This window comes from Haemaphysalis longicornis, unplaced genomic scaffold (assembly GCF_048455015.1).
Source record: "Haemaphysalis longicornis isolate Haplotype H1 unplaced genomic scaffold, Haemaphysalis longicornis Haplotype H1 scaffold_6, whole genome shotgun sequence".
NCBI lineage: Eukaryota > Metazoa > Arthropoda > Arachnida > Ixodida > Ixodidae > Haemaphysalis > Haemaphysalis longicornis.
The window spans coordinates 98,241,285-98,246,829 of record NW_027526407.1 but is presented as its reverse complement, the minus strand read 5'-3'; positions in this window follow the sequence as shown (position 1 = coordinate 98,246,829).

Here is a 5,545-nt window from a genome sequence, read left to right as displayed (position 1 = left end):
ACAGATGCCAACCTCTGTGAAGGGAGAAACGAAAAAGTAAGACGGAAAGCCTCACGATAGGTCGCCAGGCGACGGGGGCATGTCAAAGTGCCGAACGCCAATCGTACCAAACAGTAGCATGTGGTGAAGCGACACGGGTACCACGTCAGTAGACTGAACGCTAACAAGTGGGCATACGCAAAATTGCAGACCGACATTCTACGTAGGCAGTTCCGATTGAATTTTGTGGCGTGCGACAGACTGCAGTTCGAGCACGTCTTGAGGGTGATTGGTAATGTTGCAGATGCCGCGAAGCGTGAACATGCCATGAACGTGATACCGCGTACCTTTTTTGCAAAGGATGGCGCGGGAAAGTTTGAACTGGGCAGGACGTGCAAGGCATGCTTATGCAGGGGGCTGTGCTGAAGGCTTGTGTGACAAACGATTCATCTACACATGTATAGAGAACTCTCTGACATTATAAAGGCCCAGTTAGCATCCGAATTTGAAAGGCAGAATATCCTTGAAATTTTATCTGTGGTTATGGGCGGAAGAATTTTGTCCCCACTAATGCGCGTACCATCCTCACCGCCATTCGTCTTGACTGGGGAGCCCCATCAAATGGAGGCGCATTTTCGTCAGGAATGTGGATGTGGGATATACACATACTCATGTGCGGCTGCTGCGCACCCATTACGAGAGCAACGTCCTCACTGAAACGAAATGTTTTTCCCCATTCCAAAACTTCGCCTTCTTGCGGACGGTCTAGAAATCCCGCAGCGTTTGCTTTTTTGCCGTACCGGCTCCATATCAACAACATCCCCCGAACTAATTGATGTCGCACTGGCTCAACATATCTGCGTAGCAGCGTGCCCATTAGGAAATACAACCACCAAATGGGGCAGGGAATTGCAGGGTACTATTTATGCGGGATGGTCAAACTTGCTAAGTACCCAAAAAAATTGAGTCATTATTTTCGAACATACGCTTTGTAAGAGCCTGCTACCAAGGCTGTTCTTAAACTGCTACTCGCCACACTGGTGTAGTCAGCATAGGGACGCTCGCCATACGAGGCTACCCTCAGGGTAGCTCATGTAGGCTAAACAAATTACACCATCTTCCCGTAGGGGAACCCTGATTAGTACGCGAAGCAGCCATGGGGTCGACTGAAGTTCCCATTAGTTTTCAGTTCGCCGTTTTTGTTGACGTTCAGCTTCGCGTGCCTTCGTTGTATCAGTAGCTTCTTGACGTAGTTTAAAGGAGCCATGAAGAGAAAACACAAGTTTGGTTCATTCGAAAGATTGCCTCGTTAGAACCATAACGACACCACTTATAACGCAAACTTCGCTCAAATAAGCTACATAATTAGGAAAAACGGGAATGGTCATGCGACCCACCAGCTCATTTCCCGCAACAGAACCTATGCCGTCACATGGGCTAAGCTCTGCGATTGGCGGAGGCCGGCAAAAGCAAACGCATGTTAGGCAGGGCTTACAGCTTGCATAGCGAGCTAAATGCCCGTGAAACATACTGCACATTCTTTTTATGACAAAGAACGGTCGAGTAAACGGTTGAAGGTCCGAACGAACTCGCAAGCGTGTGCGCCAATGCGTACGAAACTAGCGCGCCGGCCGAGCTCGACATCTCGCCGTCGCGCAGACGAATTTTCGGGTTCGAGGCTCTTCGGGGCCAACGAACCGTTCCAGCACGCACAGCCGCGACCTTGCTTCGTATCGTAATCCCTTCACAGGAGGTTGGCCGTCATATCGCCAACCAGCAAAGGTAAAAATAGAAACGAGGGGCGTAAGGAACAGCAAGAAGCGACGAGATAGTGCCAGTCGTCGCGTAAGTTTCGAATGGTGTTGGTTTGCTGCTGTCGTTACGAGCTCGTTTCCAGTTTACAACCACTGAAAACTTCAGTTTGTTCAGTTACGGCAGGGACCCTTACGTTAGCTCACTCCTGGAACATGCTGGCGCTCGTTGCCGACTTCGTCAAATCGCTCTGACCTTGGGGGAAAAAATGCCGTAAACACCGCGCATTGACGCTCGTATCTTTCTGGTCGAAGCAGAGAGCTCGCGCGAACGGCTTTCCATACACGACACCGGCCAACTGGCATAAGTGATACTGCTACTGAAATTGAACTATTATTAACCGTAATCGAAATACGGCACATACGTACCAGTCTATATTCGTCCGTCGCGACGGGGCTGACGAGGCAGCGGTGCCGACGGCTGGGCGTTCGTCTGTTGTGGCTATCGCGGAATGGTCGCTTTCACGTCCACCGCTTTTCCCACAACTCTTGCCGCTCGTGCACTTAGAAGAATTGAGCGTTTTTGTGGTGTGAGGTTGTTAAATGCAAGCCCGAGCTCCTCGGCGAGAGTTTTGTTCTCCGGATCAGGCGATTCCATGACTAGGGCTGCGGGTGCACTAGGTTTTACTAGTATTTTTAAAATGGCCGCCGTCTCGATCGACTCCCGCGTGTGGGTGCTATATGGAGTCGACATACTAAGTATCTGTTTCATGGACCGGCTCTATGACGCCATTGTACACGTCACGGAATGTTCAATTTTAGCGGGAGATTTAAAATTTTGGCTTAAATTGCCTTATTTATCAGTGAATAAAGCATCATTTGCTTCCGGGAAAGCGCTTGGGGTACTATGAAACACCTAATCTTTCGAATAAAACAAACTTTTGTTTTCTCTTCATGGCTCCTTTAAATGAGTGAAGGACATAAGGCGCGTTCGTAGCACATGCTCCCGTCTCGGTTGGTAGTGCAGTAGGAAGAGCGCCACGTACCTCCCATTGCGGCCAGAGAGTCGTGGGATCAAAATCGGGCGCCGCTTAACTACTTTTTTTATAGTGGACTGCGCTGACGTCAGCCCGAACGCTGAGGGGGCTGAAGAGACGCGCATGCGCAGTAGAGGGCGGACGGCGGACAACGAGGGACAGAGGGACACAGTCCCGAGCATTAGATGCTTCGCATCTAAAATAGACGTGTTATTAAGCGCAATCCCGCGTTCTTAGCAAAGTTAGTACAAGCAGATAACTGACGTCAGCGGAGTGTTAGCAACGTCAATACAAAAGCACAAAACTTGTGCTGGCACGCATTTGCGACTGAGATTTAGTGGGACCCAGAAACGCAGCCGTCTGTCCACCCGTGTAAGTACCAGATGCTGCAAAAGCATGATTGATGAGAGCGTGAAGAGCGAAGGCGGCCATACGATGCCATCTGGGACTTTAGAGACAACTGCCGCCATCTAACTGCGTAATTCGCCAAAGCGATGTCCAAAGATTGATGCTGCAAATCTAAGGGCGCGGTTCTTTAAACACTGCACACGAGAGTATTATTAATACTGGAAAACGTGGAAGCTGCTATTTCTAGCACTGACAGTAAAAGGCGCTATTTTTTAAGATATGATAGCGTGCACAGTTGTAATATGCTCTCATACTATCTTTAAAGACGTATTTCACGTAAGGTGTAGCGTAATGCTAGCATTAATAATTGATTCATGATTAGTCTTGTTTTATGTTAAGTACTTATCTGTGGTATGAAGAGCAAAGCGGAGGTAATGACCCATGATAGCATTTCAAACGCTTCTGGCGTCACGTTCGCTTCCAGCGAAATCTAATTATGCAGCATCCGACCAACCTAACAACCTTCGTGTGTCTGCGCAACTTTTCTGTAAATGTGGCATCTTCCAGTTAACAGCCATCACCAAAAGTGTCACAGCTTGTCTATTTCACAATGTGCATAAACAGTGTCGAGCATTTTGGTAACTCACTACAGCATGGAGAAACTGGCTCAAGCCGAAGGAATTGACTACTGTGGCCTTTTGGATACATGTTCCCTCTAAAGGTTATGGCTAAAGTGTTGCATTATATCTTTTACCGAACAGCAACCAAACTCATCGTTTGGTACATTTTGAAGGATATGTTCCCTAAAGTAATCACATTCAGGATGTAGAGTGCGTTCTATCGGTACAGATAACTATGTTCAACGTGCAGTGTAGATTTCCTAGAAATTCTGTAGGAAAACCATACAGAAAAACCTACTTCGCGTAAGAATGCATCCCTATTTCTTGTCACACCGATCATTCAAAAACTGTCTCATTAGATAGCAGCTTCCCGCATTGTATTCCGAGCCCTGAATAAACGTAAAATGCAGTTGGGTGCATAAGGGATATTAAGTGTGAAGAGCTACAAAGTCTCATGCCGTAAAACATGGGATGAAGAATGCATACCTGCATTGAATTAATACTGGTCAGCCGAAATTTAACTGGGTACGCAGACAATGACAAGAAACGAAGCACAAGCGCTGAAGGTCAGCGCTTGTGCTTTGTTTCTTGTCATTGTCTGCGTACCCAGTTAAATTTAGGCTGACCAGTATAATTCAAGTATGATCCAACTAGCTTAGATTCTGCCTATTCTAATATTTGCATACCTGCTTCAGTTGGTTCAGCAGTTTCCTGAGGGTTATCCCAGATCTGTTTTCCTGACGACAACGTGATCCTTTCTATGCAAGAGGCTGTTTCGACTTCCTTGTGCCGTGCTCGTAGATGAATCGAATGCGTCCATTTTTCTGCCGTGAGTATTCATTTATCATCTCCTTTTGCCGGGCACAGACAGGATGAACTATAGTCAACAAACAAGCCCAGTGCTCTGCGCCGTTGTATGTCCTAGTGCAGCGTACGCCCCAGAATGTTTTGAGTTTTTCGTTGGTCCTGTGATTAAGCAGGCAACATTTGGCCGTCATTACCAGGCGGCGGTAAGCATATATTAGAAACAGTGTGTTTGCAGGCTCGGTCATTTTTCAAGCCTAGCATAGAAATTCCGACAAGTGTGGCCTCAACAGGTGCTTTAGGGTGAGACGGGTAACGACGCTCCACGTGCTCTTGGCGATTCTAGAGGAAATGTTTTGTTACTACGGGGCTGCAGGTGATAAGGTGATTAGGCACAATTTTTTGTTCTGGAAGATTTTGTGCTCATATATTTCTCAAATGCAGATGCAACCCAAGAAGATTTGTTTGTTTATTAGCAGCAACCGTTTGATTCAACGGGGCAGGCCAGTACAACTGTATTAAGCGTCGTCAGTTGTCTGGATGTATTACCTAAACAGCAGCAGAGATCAGGTATTATACAGCGATGTATAGATAAATAGGGTAGCAGGTGAAACATAGATTGTGTAGAGTGGTAACTGCACAACTCCTTTAAAAATCTATTACTAGTCGTCTACATAAAAAGGGCTAATAATTCTGACAAAAAAACAGCTGGGCCACAGCTGATGGCTGTGTGGTGAAGATTGTGTTGTAGAGATGGCTACCCCTATAAAGCGTCCATGTAAAACATGGTGGTGAGTAGCCCGCTGAATTGTTTCAATTTCCTCTTCGGGAACTACATCAATGACCAATCTATCCCGTGATGAGTTCCCTTTACCATATATTAGGCAGTGTACCCAAATGGCGTGACAATAAACCGGCTGAGGTTTCTCGCGCTGTCTTTTTGTATGGCACAATTTGATGCCCCTAAATATTTCATGGACATACGATGTATTGTCACGTTATTGAA